Below are 17247 nucleotides of genomic sequence, written 5' to 3'. Positions count from 1 at the left end.
CCTTACCTTTTTGCGTTGGTAATGGATGAGTTAACAGGACATATTCAAGATGATATTCCTTGGTGTATGCTTTTCGCAGACGATATAGTGTTGATAGATGAAACTCAGGAAGGGGTAAATGCGAAGCTTAACCTTCGGAAAGAAGTGTTGGAATCTAAAGGTCTTCGCCTAAGCCGATCAAAGACAGAATATATGGAGTGCAAGTTCAGTGCAAATGGAGGCCAAAATGAGTTAGGGGTGAGGATCGGAGATCAGGAAATACCAAAGAGCGATCGTTTTCGCTACTTAGGATCTATCTTGCAAAAGAACGGAGAATTAGATGGAGATCTCAACCATAGAATACAAGCTGGATGGATGAAGTGGAAGAGTGCATCCGACGTGTTGTGTGATCGTCGTCTGCCACTGAAGCTCAAGGGAAAATTTTATAGGACGACAATAAGGCCGGCGATGCTGTATGGCACAGAATGTTGGGCGGTGAAGCATCAACACGTACACAAAATGGGTGTAGCGGAGATAAGGATGCTTCGTTGGATGTGTGGGCACACGAGAAAGGATAAGATTAGGAATGAGGATATCCGAGGTAAAGTAGGAGTAGCCGAAATTGTAGGCAAATTGAGAGAAAATCGGTTACGGTGGTTTGGACATGTGCAAAGAAGGCCTACTGATGCTCCGGTTAGAAGATGCGACTACGGGACAGAGGTTCAGGGCCGAAGAGGTAGAGGAAAACCTAGGAAAACTTTGGAAGAGACTCTAAGAAAAGACTTAGAGTATTTGGATCTAACGGAGGACATGACACATGACCGAGCACAATGGCGTTCTAAGATTCATATAGCCAACCCCACTCAGTGAAGAAGGCTTTGGTGTATTTAACACAATACGTTGAAATGAAGCAAAGCTTATTTATTGATATCTCCGATAAGTTACAAATATGTACATATACATGAGTCAAAATAAACAAACAAGAGGGAGCCTTCACAAAGGTTGCTTAGGAGAAGTCTCAGCAGTCGGTAAAGCCCCAGAAAGAGAAGGCACCGGAAGGGGATAATTCGGAGCCTCAGTACTGGACAGAACCCTAGAAGGAGGAGGCATCAGAGGTTGATCATTTGGAGGCTTCATTACGCGGTACAGCCCCAGAAGACGAAGGCAATAAATGCCTTTGAAACAAACCCACAAACCGCTGATGATCAAGTAAAACCTGACCATCAGATTCCTTCATCTGGTCAAGCTTCCTCTTCATGTTTGTAGCATAGTCATATGCGAGCCGGTGCAACTATTTATTCTCATGCTTGAGCCCTCTAATCTCCTGTTTGAGACTCATCACTTCAGCCGCCAATGATTCAACTTGGCGGGTTCGAGCAAATAGGCGTTGGGCCATATTAGACACAGAACCTGCACACTGAACACTTAGAGCCAGAGAATCCTTAACAGCCAACTCATTAGACCGTTTGGAAAGTAGTCTGTTATCTTTAGGAGTGAGAAGGTTCCTGGCCACCACCGCAGCAGTCATATCATTCTTCATCACGGAATCCCCAACGGTAAGAGGACCAGTAGGGGATAAGAAGGATGGGCGCCATATGTTGTCTGGAGAAGGCGTGGCTGCCTCTTCAACAAGGTTCAAGTCAAAACGACGGTCGGAAGGGCCAGACATTTTCAAAGGTGTTGAAAAGAGAAAAGGTCGGACAAATCAAGATCTTAGAAGTGCAAGAAGGGAACTTCTACTGGTGAAGATTCAAGTATGCTTTGGAACTTAATGCCAGCCTCTATAAAAATCTGCACTCGACGGAGCTTCAGAAATCGAAGAGGCGTTTATTTTCTCAAAAGCTGGGCTGCTCAGAGACCACGAGGGCCGATCTCAGAAATCGAAGAGGCGTTTGCTTTCTCAAAAGCTGGGCTGCTCAAAGACCACGAAGGCCGATCTCAGAAATCGAAGAGGCGCTTGCTTTCTCAAAAGCTAGGTTGTTCAGAGACCATGATGGCCGATCTCAGAAATCTAAGAGACACCTGCTTTTCTCAGCCTTGTCAGCACCTGTCACATGCATACTCAGCTTTGCTGAAATTACAGGCATTTTGTTGAAGATTTCTGGTGAAGTAGAAAGCACGTGAATCTTACTATTCAATCATCCACATTCCACACGCACCATCAGCTCATGGGTACCACAGATAACTTTACCAAAGATCTCTGACAAAGTTTAGACACGTGAAGCTTGTAGCTCCCACTACATCGCTATGACCAAGAAGGGTAAAAGAATAGCAAAGAAATAGCACTAACAAAGTTTAGACACATAAATTTTAAAGGTCTAGCTACCATATTATTACCCACAAGGGTAAAGGAACAGCACCACTGCTAGATAATTGGAAAGTCCCTATGTGTCAACCTCTGTGCTTCGTGGCAAGGTAGACTAGCAAACATGCCCAACCTTTACTCACATTCGAGAAAACACTCCCAACAAGATTGCTTGCTCCAAAATCGAAGAGGCATCGTCCTCCGAATCTCAAGAGCCAGACTCCCAACATGATTACTTTCTCAAAAATCGAAGAGACACCGCTCTCCGAATCTCGAGAGCCAGACTCCCATCAGGATTGCTCTCTAAAAAATCGAAGAGGCACCGTTCTCCGAATCTCGAGAGCCAGATCCCCAACAGGATTGCTTGTTTGAAAGTCGAAGAGGCACCGTTTTCTCAACTTTAAGAGCCAGATCTCCTTGGATAAAGCTTGTCTGTAATCTTCACACGCAACATCAGCTTTCCAGATACCACAGACCACTTTTTCAAAGTGCTCTGACACACGTGAAGCTGGCAGCTCCCACTACCGTGCTATGACCAAGCAGGGTAAAGGAAAAGCATTACTACTTGTTGTTAGGGAAACTCCTATATATGTCGACCTCCATCCTCAACGGACAAGCAGACCTGCAAAAATGCTCAACCCTTCCTCATATCTGAAAGGGCACTCCCAACGAAGCCTCTCGAAATACTCAGCTTTCTTTCCCCCCAATAATCCCTCTGCAAACAAGCTACACCAGAGCAAGAATATCTCATATCATCAGGGTTAAAAGCAAAAGTATCCCATATCATGCTTTTTCCCTGTATTTTCCTTTGGCCTTGTTCTTACCTGCAAGACAAGGAGAAAGAGAGCAATCAGTTAGCACTTGAAATCAAGCTTCTAGTCAGGAACTGACTGCCTGGAACCCCCTACCTAATTACTTACCTGGCATTGCTCTCGAGTACTCATCTTCAACATCTTATGCTTCTAAAGAAGATACCACATCTGCCTGAGGAACAGATAGGGAAAGTGAGAATGATACAAGGAAGCATGTGGAGACAAGCGTAACAGAACACGTGCCGATACATCCACTACTTTGTTAACAACAAAAGTATCCCATATCAGCAGGGTCGAACGTACTCTAGATTTGATGGACTTGTTTTGACCCTCAAATTCTTCAGTCGGCCTTATACTATGAAGGAAACCAGAAAATCCTCCAGCCCAGTTCAAGAATAAGCTGTGGAAAGTTACTTCTTCAAAAGCAAAAGTATCTCATATCATCTATTCTCATTTTCTTCTCTTTATCCTTCATGCTGCCTGCAAGATAGGGAGAATGAGAACAATCAGCCGGAACTCGAAATCAAACTTCTGATCTTGGACTGATTGCTTGGAGCTCTTATTGCTTACCTTGTCTGTCGCCTCTTTCAGCAGATCCCCTAGCTCGGTGACTTGGGGGACTCCTACTACATGGTTTGTATCACGCTTGACCAAGCCTGAAACAACAAGTAAGCTTCAAGTGAAATTGATACATTACCTTGTGCATCTCCACCAGTTAAAGATACCACCCCTGGATGGAGGAAGAGTACTTCTAGAGAAGATGACACATCTACCTATGAGACAGATAAGGCAAGTGAAGACGAGAGCTTGAACCTATGTCATTTGTACTAAATCATTCACTTGTACTCACTAAAGGAGAGCTTGAACCTATGTACTTGTGTAAACCCTTCACAATTAATGAGAACTCCTATACTCCGTGGACGTAGCCAATCTGGGTGAACCACGTACATCTTGTGTTTGCTTTCCTGTCTCTATCCATTTACATACTTATCCACACTAATGACCAGAGCAATCTAGCGAAGATCACAAACTTAATACTTTCTGTTGTACCAAAGTCCTCACTGATTTTGTGCATCAACAATCCTTAAGTCCTTACCTTTTTGCGTTGGTAATGGATGAGTTAACCGGACATATTCAAGATGATATTCCTTGGTGTATGCTTTTCGCAAACGATATAGTGTTGATAGATGAAACTCAGGATGGGTAAATGCGAAGCTTAACCTTTGGAGAGAAGTGTTGGAATCTAAAGGTCTTCGCCTAAGCCGATCAAAGACAGAATATATGGAGTGCAAGTTCAGTGCAAATAGAGGTCAAAATGAGTTAGGGGTGAGGATCGGAGATCAGGAAATACCAAAGAGCGACCGTTTTCGTTACCTAGGATCTATCTTGCAAAAGAATAGAGAATTAGATGGAGATCTCAACCATAGAATACAAGCTGGATGGATGAAATGGAAGAGTGCATCCGGCGTATTGTGTGACCGTCGTAGGCCACTAAAGCTCAAGGGAAAATTTTATAGGACGGCAATAAGGCCAGCGATGCTGTATGGCATAGAATGTTGGGCGGTAAAGCATCAACACGTACATAAAATGGGTTTGGACATGTGCAAATAAGGCCTACTGACGCTCCGGTTTGAAGATGTGACTACGGGATAGAGGTTCAGGGCCGAAAGGGTAGAGGAAGACCTAGGAAAACTTTGGAAGAGACCCTAAGAAAAGACTTAGAGTACTTGGATCTAACGGAGGACATGACACAAAACCGAGCGCAATGGCGTTCTAGGATTCATATAGCCGACCCCACTTATTGGGAAAAGGCTTTGTTGTTGTTGTTGTTGTAATAGGAACATTCTGTTGAAGATCAATTTCCCTTGTCTGGATTCATAAATAATAAAAATATCAAATTTCAACATGAAAAAGAACAGGTGACAAGATCGAACACAGAGAACAAAAAGGTCCGTCAAAATCTCGATGATCGCTAAAATCAACGAAAACACCCATCTATTATTGTCTTTCCTCCCTCTTGCTACCCATATGCGAGGCAGTGTCTTAGCATTCCCACATCAGGACCACTCCAGCACCCCTTCTGTTTATTATTAGCCGAAAGGTAGGGCCGGGACAACCTCCAACCAACGGAGGGAGTGGTTCCGTCAAAATTCCATGAAGCCGCCACCTTCATGAGCTGGGACTCTTGCCGCACCACAGTCTCTCCCTTCTCTCTATAGTCCTTCTGAATTGCATCTTCATCATAAGTTGAAAAAGATTTTAAACTAGAAAGATAGACGCATGTAGCAAAATTTCATTCATATGGAATGTTCATGTGGTTCGTACAATTAGTAATAAGTTCGGGGCAATATAAGTCACCTCTAAACACAACCAGAACACGAACTTTAAAATTTGCATCACTCCACTCATGCCCTCAATTCCTTCAAAATCACTAACCCTCAAGTGCGGCCTCAGACAGCCCATGAAAAGATTCTAGATGAATGTTACTAGACCGAGAACGACTCTAAGCTCGGCCCAAAATATTATTTTGGGCCCAAACATTGGCCCTTTGCTTTTGAGGTCTTCGGCCTATAATTCCTGGCTGGGCCTCGACCTTGAAGAAGTGATCTATTGCTAAAGAATAAACCCTTAACATATTTCTTCTAGTAAACCAAAGAACATTGCAAGCCTTGAATACTCCAACTACCCAGACACATTTGTTAACCACGATTGAGGAATAAGGATCAAAGACGGCTAAGGCGCAAGGACGAAAAGGTGGTTAAGGCACTAGGACGAAAGAAATTGATGCCACAAGGTGAAGAACTCAGGAAGAGCTGCTACTTCATGAAAACCAAAGGAGTTCATCTCGTGTAAGGGAAGGTTTCACAAAGGTAAAGTTGCTCCATATATAGAGATCTAGGAATTAAGCTTGTGTGGTCTTTGTATGAACTTTGTTTACACTAGTGGATTGGACTCAGTGGAGAGTCCCCAATTTTTTAACCCAGAGGTGGGTTTTTCGGGCCAAAAATATGTTCTTCAAAGTTATTATGTGTCACACATCTCATGTACACATACATGGTACATATATCTCTTGAACATTTAAATGGTATGTGCTCACATTTATGCTCACTTGACACATTAATAACTTGCAATGAACTAAGGCCTTGCTGACTAGCATAGTTTTGGGAATTGAAATTGGTAATCAAATCTTTGATTTATTGACTAACAAATCTATCTTTGTTGACTAGTCAGTCTAGTGGATTATAATTTTTATATACAGGATATTCCGCCTATTACCAATTTCAATTGGTATCAAAGCATTGCTTTAGATATACATAGAGTGATCTCTAGGATTTGTTGGTATTGGGTCAAATCTCAGCATGGACCGTGATCGTGTCGGTGGCTCGTGTAATACACCTTCATTATTTAATGGTAAAAATTATGACGCTTTGAATGAGAAGTTTCAAATCTTTCTTGAGGCTCAAGACCTTATAGTTGTTGATTATCTCACCCTTGAGTGGAAGACTCCATCGAGGCTAGTCAATGGAGAGTCTGTGGTTAAGCCAAAAGGTGAATGGACTCAAGGAGAAATTGTTTTGGCCATGACTAATAGGAAAGCAAAGAATGCTATTGTTTCTGCCATTTCGTCTAATCAATTTGCTCATGTTCGATATTGCACAACTACCAAGCAAGTTTGGGACAAACTCTGAATTCTTCCTGAGGGTGATAAACAAGTGAGAAATATAAAGCTCCAAATGACCCTTTCAAAATTTGAGGATTTAAGAATGCTTGAGTCTGAGACCTTTTCAGTTTTCTATGAGAAAGTTGAAATGTTGACAAATGAAGCTTTGGGTTAGGAAAACGTATTGATGAAATCGTTGTTTAGAAGATTTTGAGATCCTTAACCAAGAGATTTCATGCAAATAAGGCTGACATTCAAGAGTTTTAGGACCTAAATGAAATCAAGTTTGGAAAATTGGTTGGGAAACTCATCACCTATGAGATAGAGCTTGATATGGATGAAAGTGACTCCAAAAAGAGAAAAAATGGCCTTCAAAGTGTTAAGGATAATGAAGTTGTAAGTGAATTGTGTGGACAATCCTCTGTTGAAGATTTTGCCCTGTTTGTCAAGCATTCTAGGAGAATTCTTAAAAAGCAAAAGGAAGGATTCTAAGTGGTTTGGTGAATCATCAACCAGTCGGAAGAAACTAGCTACTGGAATGAAACACAAAGGGCTTGGTAGAAAAAGTGACAAAAAGTGACCAAAGATATCTAGTCTCCGCTTTGCTTGTAGGGGAAGTGGGCATCATGCTGCTGATTGTGCTAACACCAAACTCTAAGGTCAAAAGTGCGAAGAGGCAATGATGGTTACTTAGAGTGATAACATTGATCAAGGTTCTGTGCATTCTGATGAGTCGTCAAATGATGAAGAAAAAGTTGTTGCTTTTGTTGCTCCAATTGAGGAAGTGTCTTTAAATGATGATGATTATGTACTGAATGGCAATGAGGAGATGACTTATGATGAATTGTGCATTAAGTATGATACTCTCTTTGATGAGACTTGTACTACAAAAGTGGAGAAGATTGAGCTGACTAAGAAGTTGCTGAGTTACAAAAAGAAAATAGGTCTCTTAGTCTAGCCAAAACTCAACTGGATGAAAAGATTGGTTATCTTGAGGCCCATGTTGAGAAGCTGAATGAGAAGGTTTCTAATTTCAATGACAAAGTTGAAAAACATGATGTTATTACTACTCTTGAAGCTCAGGTTCAAAACTTGCTAGAATCTCAAGAAAACTTGATGAATCAAATTCATGTGTTAAAGGCAAATAATATGATGTATCATGAGGCTAACAGGAACCAGCTGCTTGAGCTGAATGAGGCAAATGGTAAAGTTATTCATCTTACTATTAGGGTTGAAAATTTGGACAAGATGCTGAGTATTGGGAAACTACACGGTGATAAAAGTGGTCTTGGGTATGTAGAAAGTGGCTCAAGTTCTATCCCCACCAAAACAAAATTTGTGAGAGAATCTAGGCATGTATCTTATAAAGTCAAACCATGTCCAATGACAAGATCTGCTCCTACGTGTCTTCACTATGGTGAAATTGGGCACATTCGTCCAAAATGTAGAAAATTGTACTCTTGAAATACCAATTTGCTGAAGGGTCAGGTAGATCGTTTGGTCATCAAAGTCAATAGAATTGCTCAACTTGTTCATTCTTATTCATCTGGAAATATTAAGCAAAGTTTAAATGGGTTCAGAACGTCTCAAACAGGTGTCTTGCTGTTCTAAATGCTCTATCTATTACCAAACCAAATGTGTGGTATCTTGATAGTGGGTGCTCTCGTCACATAATTGGAGAAAATAAGGCTTTCTCATCTCTTGCTCCTTTTTATTGGCGGTGATGTTGTGTTTGGTGTTGAGGACAAGTCTCAGATCATAGGGAAAGGTGATGTCAAGATCCATGGATTACCTAAGCTTGAAAATGTTAGCTATGTTGATGGGTTGAAGTCGAATATCATTAGTATTTTCCAGTTATGTGATGATGTGGCTGATGAAGTGCGCTTCTCAAAAAGAGGTTGTCGGATTGTGGATGAACATGGAAAGAACTTGGTTGTACACTCAAAATCTAGAGATAATTGCTACATTCTTGATGTCTTTAAAGTTGCTAAATACTCCATGTGCTACAAGCTATTGATGAAACTAGTGTATTATGGCATAAGAGACTTAGGTTTATGAACTTCAAAGACCTCCAGAAATTGTCCAAACATGAGGTAAGGGGGTTGCCACCTCTTTTTGTTTCTGACTCTTATGTTTGCGGATCATGTCAATTGGGAAAACAATCTAGGGTGGCTCACAAGAAAGTGACCGACATTGGAACAAGTAAGCCTATTTAATTGATTCATATGGATCTTGTTTAACCAATTCAGACCTTATCTTTTGGTGACAAGAAGTACATCTTGGTAATTGTAGATGACTACTCTAAATTCACTTAGGTATGCTTTTTAAGGAAAAAATCTGATACCTTTCAACAGTTCCTCACTGTGTACAAAGTAATGTTGAATGAATCTCTGTCTAGCCATCTTGCTCTAGTCAGAATCAGAACTGATCATGGAATCAAATTTGAGAATGCTCACTTTGATGATTTATGTTCAACAAACAACATCATGCATGAATTTTCTGCTCCAATCACCCCTCAACAAAATAGTGTAATGGAAAGGAAAAATCGTGTTTTAATAGAGATGACTAGGGTGCTACTTAACAACAAAAACTTGGCAAAACACTTTTGGGCCGAGGCCATGAACACCGCTTGCTACATCTCAAATTGAGTGTTTCTCAGACTTGGCACTAATATGACACCTTAGACCATCTCCAAAGGAGATGTCAAAAATGCCACATAAACATATAACAGTAACAAATGTCGTGCCGTTTACTCCAACCGAGATGTCAAATATGACATGAAAAAAAGACTAAGCTGACATGGACAAAAAGATGTCAAATTTGAAGCTGCCTTCAAATTTGATTTTTGTTATTTCCAAAGGCATTCCACTTGCCTTACCTTAAATGCTAGCATATCTAAGTACTATTTTATTATTTTTAAACCAACAATAACCCTTTTATTATTTTTGTTTAAAAAAAAATTAAGTGAAGCAATAAATTTTGGCATACTAGGTGGAAGGAAAATATTGACAGTGCTAAGTCAGCCACCAAATTTAAATTTGATGTTTTGAATTTGACGTCTCATTTGGAGATGCTCTTATGAACTCTGGAAGGGTAAGAAGTCAATGGTAAAGTATTTCAAAGTCTTTGGGAGTGTTTGCTACATTCTACGTGATCAAGAACATCTAGCAAAGTTTGATACTAAGAGTGATAAAGGAATCTTCTTGGGGTACTCCAACATAAGTCGGGCTTATAGGGTTTACAATCTGAGAACAAAAATCATCATAGTGTCCATAAATGTCAAGAATGATGACATTGATATCCCACCCTCTTTGGCAGCAGAAACTTATGATGTGTTATTTTCCTCTACTAAGGATAATGGTGATGCTTCTGTTGAGTCAAGTGTTGTGTCAAAAAGTGACAATGAGAGTGAATCAAGCACTAATCAAGATTCTCGTGTCCTATTCAAGATAAACCAAAGTAGGCCAGAGGTCATTGTGATGAATAAATTGTGTGTCCGATTGACAAAGATGTTAAAACTCGAAGATAAATAGCTGATGAAGTTGCAAATGTCTGATATGTCTCCCAGATTAAGCCCAAGAATATCAAAGATGCCCTAACTGATAAAGAATGAACCTTAGCCATGCAGGAAGAGTTGAATCAGTTTGAGATGAATGAAGTCTGGTCTCTTATCGATCCTCCATCGAACACTAACTTTATTGACAATAAATGGATTTACAAGAACAAGTTTGATGAGTCAGGAAATGTGATCAGAATTAATGAGTCTGATGAGTCTGGTCCCTTGTTGCTCAATGATACTCTCAACTTGAAGATGTTGATTTTGATGAAGCATTCGATCTTGTTGTTTATCTTGAATCAGTCAGATTTCTTTGTGATGGATGTCAAAATTGCATTCCTTAATGGATATCTTAATGAGGAAGTCTAAGTGGATCAACCTAAATGTTTTGAGGATCCTCACAAGCCAGATGGGGTGTACAAACTAAGGATGGCTCTCTACGGTCTTAAACAAGCCCCACGTGCTTGGTATGACATGTTGTCTTTTCATTTTCTTACCCATGGTTATAGTTGTGGTTCTGTTGATAAAACCTTGTTTATTAAAAAGGTTAAATCTCATGTTGTAATTGCTCATGTGTATGTGGATGACCTAGTTGTAGGGTCTACTTCTGATTCTCTTGTGAAACAATTTATCGATATGATGACAAGTGAATTTGAGATCAGCTTGGTTAGTGAATTAAACTATTTCCTTGGACTTCAAGTGAAACAAGAAAATGATGGCATCTTCATCTCTCAAACAAAGTATGCCAAGAACTTAGTGAAGAAGTTGCTGCTAGATCTCTAATGGGCACATGTGCCAAAATTCACAAGAACTCAAGTGGTAAGGATGTTGATCAAACTCTATATATAAGCATGATTGGAAGCTTACTCTACCTGACTGCTAGTAGACCAGACATCAAATTTGATGTTGGGGTATGTGCACGATTTTAAAGTTGTCCCAATGAGTCTCACTTACAAGCAGTTAAGAGGGTTATCCAGTATGTGTGTGGCACCACTAATTATGGACTTCAATATACTTATGACACCAACACAAACCTGGTTGGGTTTAGTGATGCTGATTAGGCTGGTTGCATTGATGATCAAAAAAGTACCTCAATGAGAGCTTTCTATGTTGAGAACAATTTGGTTGCTTGGCACAGTAAGAAGCAAAATTGTGTCTCTTTGTCTACTGCCAAGGCAGAATATGTGGCTGCCGGGAGTTGTTGCACTCAAATGATGTGGATGAAACAAATGCTCAGTGACTACAGTATATCTCAATGCACTTTTCTTGTTTATTGTGATAACATGAGTGCAATTGATATTTCTAAGAACCATGTCCAACATTCGAGAACCAAACATATTGACATTAGGCATCACTTCATTAGAGATCTAGTGGAAGGTAAGATACTTACCCTAAACTTTGTGCCAACTGAAAAACAACTAGCTAACATATTCACTAAAGCCCTAGATGTAAAGATTTTCGACGGTCTATTGGTCTTTCTGCTATGAACTAAATTGTTTGAGTAGCTACGCTTCCAAGTTGTGACTATCTTGTTAACATGCTCATCAGATACCTACGTTTTGTCTCTCTATATGCTTATCTTAATTGTCATACATTTGTGATATTTTTTGGGATTATCCTTGGATGATTATTCACTGTGATGTCAAAGGTTCTCCATGTTGCCTTGATAGCATCTGAAAAATCATGTTTTCATCATCCAAGCCTTGATGTGAATTTGGTGTTAGACTTGCTTTGGTTCTATGTGATTGGTAGTGACTTTATTTACTCAGTAATCTAAACCAAGTGTCATTTCCCTGGTTCCTTTTTGTCTCTCCCCAAAAGAAAATTCAAAAAAAAAGGGGGGGGAGCATAGGAACATCGAAAACAACAAAGTATACTTCAATAAATATTATCATCGATCAAGGGAAAATCTATTCAAAAGTATCCTTTCATCCAATGTCATAGGGTGTTTCAATGTCTCAAATTCCCTTCCTCAAGTCATACATCAATCTTTTCATTGTTTAGAACGATGGTTCATAAATTATACACCTTCTCTCAAATGACCTTAACATCTCTCAATTGGTGTCTCACTCAAAGTCTCACAAAATGTGCTCCCTTAATTCAAGGCATATGCCTTATTTTGCGCATCTTGTCCTTTGTTTATATTATGTAGGAAGTGTTGTCGCTTAAAAGGTCAATGAATTTTTAAAAGCTTGGTTAAAATTGGCATGACTTTTTTGGTTAAGTGCTTGGATCTATGATTTTAAGATAGCTATCCCCAAATCATTTCTCCCATACCTTGACACATCACTGCATGATTATGAGCTTGTGTTAATCTCATTATTAATGTTTGTGTATGCCTTTGAAGATTTGTCCATTGAGAACTACATTGCACGTCTACTTTTTGTGTTCTTCATATTACATCTCTTGGAAGCATAGATATTCTAGCTACATCTTAGTTCATTCTCTTACTGGTTGTTATGTTGTTGGTTATCTATTGGTGCAAATCTCTAATTCTGTGTGGTAATCGTGTTCAAGAGTTTGTCATATTGCAAGCATCATTTCTAGGGGAGTTTCCATTATGGGGGAGTTCAATTACAACACATGCATTTTTTGTGCTTACTTGTTGCTAGTCTAATTGTTGCTACACTTTGCTTGGGCATATCTATATGATCTATTACAAATTCTTTATCCAATGTGCTCTTGTTGTTATTGTCCTGCGTATTTGTAGCAATTTTGACTATTCTGTGCAATTTTCCACCTTGTCTTTGTCTTAACATGACAAAATAAGGGAGAAAAATTTTAGTTGTGTTTCATACCTTGCAAGCCTTTGTTATTCATGATAAATTTCACTTGTTCTTGTCAAGAGTTATTTATATGCAAGATTCAATCCTTGGTTCTTCTCTTGAGTATGGGTGAGTGAAATTAGTTCTAGGCTTGGGGTATTTTGTCAAGGAAAGCCAAATGGGGAGATTGTAGAGTCTAGTATTAAGTGTTTAGTTTTCCTTGTCAAATATTGTATTTGTGTACCATATGCTCAATTTAGTTTTAGACCACATTCTCTGGTTATTGGTTGTTGTTGCTAGGAATAAACGTTCAAGGTTGTGATACATCTCACGTCAAAATGTTTGATTATGCATGTGCATTTCATGTTTAAATTCATGTTACTTCCTGACTAACTTAGTTGTCTTGTTAGTTTTGCACGCTCATTTCCAACTGTTGGGTACACAATTTAAGGTATGCCCATATGGCCTTTCTAACAACTTTTTGCTAATGATCAAATCTCAGCCCTTAATTGTTTCTGATCAGTTTGTAGTTCAACAAGTGTCCTTGGTAGGTGAAAAAAAAAACTGATGCTTTTGGGTTAAGATCCCCAACTAGAGTTCTTTGTTTTTTGGGGGGTTTCCAGGTACATTTCTATCTAGAGATAAGTTAGAGAGAGAAAGAGCATATATGCTTCTACCTTCTTCTTCCTCCCAATTTATGAAACCCTAGCTGCAAAACCAAGTTCATGCATTAAACATCCAATCATTGTATATTAGGGTTACATTGTTTTAAGGTTTTGCATTAAGTTCTTGGTCAGGTTTTAAGCTTTAAATATGTTTTTAGACCAAACTTTTAGATTCAAGTTAGATTCTTCCTTCAACTGTTTGGCTAGAGAATCTGACTGGTCGTTTGAATCCAGATTTTATATGCATATCATAATATCATATCATTTCGTGATTTGAGTTGATATCGATGCCACAAGGTGAAGAGCTCATGAGGAGCTGCTACTTCATGAAGATTGAAAGAGTTCATCTCGTGTAAGGTAAGGTTGCACAAAGGTAAAATTGTTATGTCGATAGGGATCTAGGAATTGAGCTTGTGTGGTTTTTGTATGAACCTTGTTTACATTATTGGATTGGACTCAGTGAAGAGTCCCCGATTTTTTAACCCAGAAGTGGGGTTTTTCGACCAAAAACATCTTATGTTCAAAGTTATTATATTGTGTCATACATCTCACATACACATACATGGTACATATATCTCTTGAACATTTAAATGGTATGTGCTCACAGTCATGCTCACTTGACACATTAACAACTTGTAATGAACTGAGGCCTTGCGGACTAGGATAGTTTTTAGGAATTGAAATTGGTAATTGAATCTTTGATTTATTGACTAACAAATCTATCTTAGTTGACTAGCGGGGTTAACTAATCAATCCAGCGGATTATAATTTTTATATACAGGATATTCTGCCTAGTACCAATTTCAACGCCTCTTCAAATTACATTTGTCTATTTATTCAATCTACATACCCCGTTATTTTATTTCTTTGATGTTATGTAATTATTTCAAACTTATCTTTTTAGTTGTTTGAAGATTTGTTTCTGGCAAGTTAGGATTTATGACCTTTTTATAAAGGGATATTGTTACTGTCTTTGAAACTATTGATTTGCTTCCTTGTCATACTTTTTGAAATTTGAATATTAGGTCAATAAAGATTTTACCCTATAGAAGATAGATTCTAGTGGTGCGCTTGATTGAATCACCGTCAAATTTTATATTGTTACAATTGATTGTATTCTTGTTTTATTTTTGTGGGTACCCTTGAGTAATTGGGTATGTTTAGTTTGTGATCGATTGGTTTTAGGTACCTATTGATTTCATACGGGCATGTATATTTTTAGTATTTTGGAATATTTTATAAAAATAAAGAGTAAAAACAAAAAATAAAAAATAAAAAGTAAATTAAAAAAAAAAGACAAAAATTGTGTGCTAAATTGCAGGAAATGATACATATATGAAGATGGGTACTGATGTATTATCTTGTTATCGTATTTCAATGAGAATATATAAGTACATACTAAATTGGTTGGGCTAGTGCACAAGAAAGTCCGCAGTGAAGGAGTTTTCATACAATGAAAAATTCGCATGATTGTTTAATTATCAATACAAGCAAAAACATTTTTCTTAATGTAAACAAACAATCTATCACTCAACCATTGATCTTCCATTTTGTTGCGGAGTAGACTTTTGATAATTTTCATAGCAGAAAAAGCTCTCTCCACTAACACAGTTGCAATCAAAACATTAACGGCAATGTAATAAGCTTATACACTTGATGTGGTGTTGAATTTTGACTAAGTTGCTTAACTTGCTTCCTTTGTGGGCAGATCTTAGTGCTAGGGTAGTGAAGAGGTTTGGAAAGGAAGTTGAAATGAAGAATTTTGCATGAAAGGGGTGAATTAGGTTGAAATTTGATTGAAATGAGAGATAAATAACTATTGCCTCCTATTAGGTCAAAGAGATGTTGATCTGATGTTTAAAATACAAACGACATTTAGTTTTTTTAAGTGGAATAACTAACTATCTCACTATTTTTTTTTAATTTTTTAATTGTACTTATATGCATCTTGTTCATATATATATATATATATATAGAGACTTGCTTACTTGATACATTATATTACAATTAATATATAAGGAAAACTAATAAAAAGGGTTTCAAAACTTTGAATTTTAACCAAAAGCAATCTAACAACTTTAGTCAATGGCTAGGACAAAACCTAACATTAAACAGCCCAACAAAATTGGCCCAACTACCATTTTTTTTCACTTTTCCATTCCTTGTCACCCTGACCCCATCCCTTCTCTCTTTCTCTATCTTTCTCCTATCTCTTCTCGTCCACCTTTCTCTTCTCTTTCCCTTCTCTCCTCTTCCACCCGGCCTCACCTATTTTCTTTCTTTCTTTCTCCTCCTCTCATCCGCCCACTTCTCCTCTCTCCTATTCCACCTAGCCCCACCATTTTTCTCTCTTTTATCTCTCATATCTCGTCATGTCCATTTCCTCTCTTTATATCTTAAAAGATTATAACTTGTTTTGTAGTTTATTATTTAGAACTTGTTTTGTCAAATTTTAAAAGATTAGACTGAAATTATTATTAAATGTAATTGTCTGGAAACAAAAAGAGCAAGTTAATATAATATAGAGAATTTTTTTTTTTAAAAGTATAATTTTTATTATTTTAATAGAAATAGTTTTACTATCTCTAGAAAATTGTGTCACCCTCTAAAAATGTTGACACTGCTTCTAAAAATAGCATCACCGTCTAGAAATGGTAACCAATATTTCTATAAATTAGTGACCATATACTAGATGTTGACCATTATTTTTAGAAATAGTGACATCGTTTCTAGAAATAGTGTCACTATTTCTAAAAATAGTGCACTGGTTTTAGAAATAATGACACCGATTCTTAAAATAATGTAATGCTGTAGTCATATTAGATTAGGAATGTGATTGTGTAAATCCTAGTATATCTAGGAATATCTATTATATTCCTATTAGGAGTTGATTACCTATTAAGAGTTGTAATCCTAAAGGGTAAGGAATTAATCTTCCTTACTACTATAAATAAAGGCACAATGGGGTGGAATAGAACACACCTCACAATTACACATCTCTCTCTTCACTCTCTATGCTGCACCTTCCCTCTTTCTATGGCCTCCATAATTGTTCAGTAAATTATGTCTACAACATGTAACTATTTATGTCGGAACAATAGGTCCAAACACGCTTACTTTCCCACTTGTAACACAATAGGGTTACCTTGGGCAGTGTAGGAATGATAGGTCCAAACACACTTTGGTAAGGAAGTTTAACCTGGATTGTAATTTCAGTTGTCCAATCAGTTCTATGTTGTCACTTAATTAATGGAATACGATTTCATTTATGTCGGTAGTTACCATATAAGTGAAAACATTATCAATGGTAATCTCATTTCAATTTCATTTTTCTCATCCAAACTAGTATACTAGACCAAGAACTTCAAGTCTCGGGAGTAATTCAGATTAATCCCATGAGATGGAATTGATTTGAGACAGCGATCAAGTATGGACCCTCTTCTAGGGAAGTGAATCTTATGAGCCGAGTGATCTGTCATGCTCCAGGCCAAGTCAGATTGATTG

This window comes from Malus domestica, chromosome 04 (genome assembly GCF_042453785.1).
Source record: "Malus domestica chromosome 04, GDT2T_hap1".
Lineage (NCBI taxonomy): Eukaryota > Viridiplantae > Streptophyta > Magnoliopsida > Rosales > Rosaceae > Malus > Malus domestica.
The sequence above is the reverse complement of the archived record's forward strand: the minus strand, read 5'-3'. Positions refer to the sequence as shown.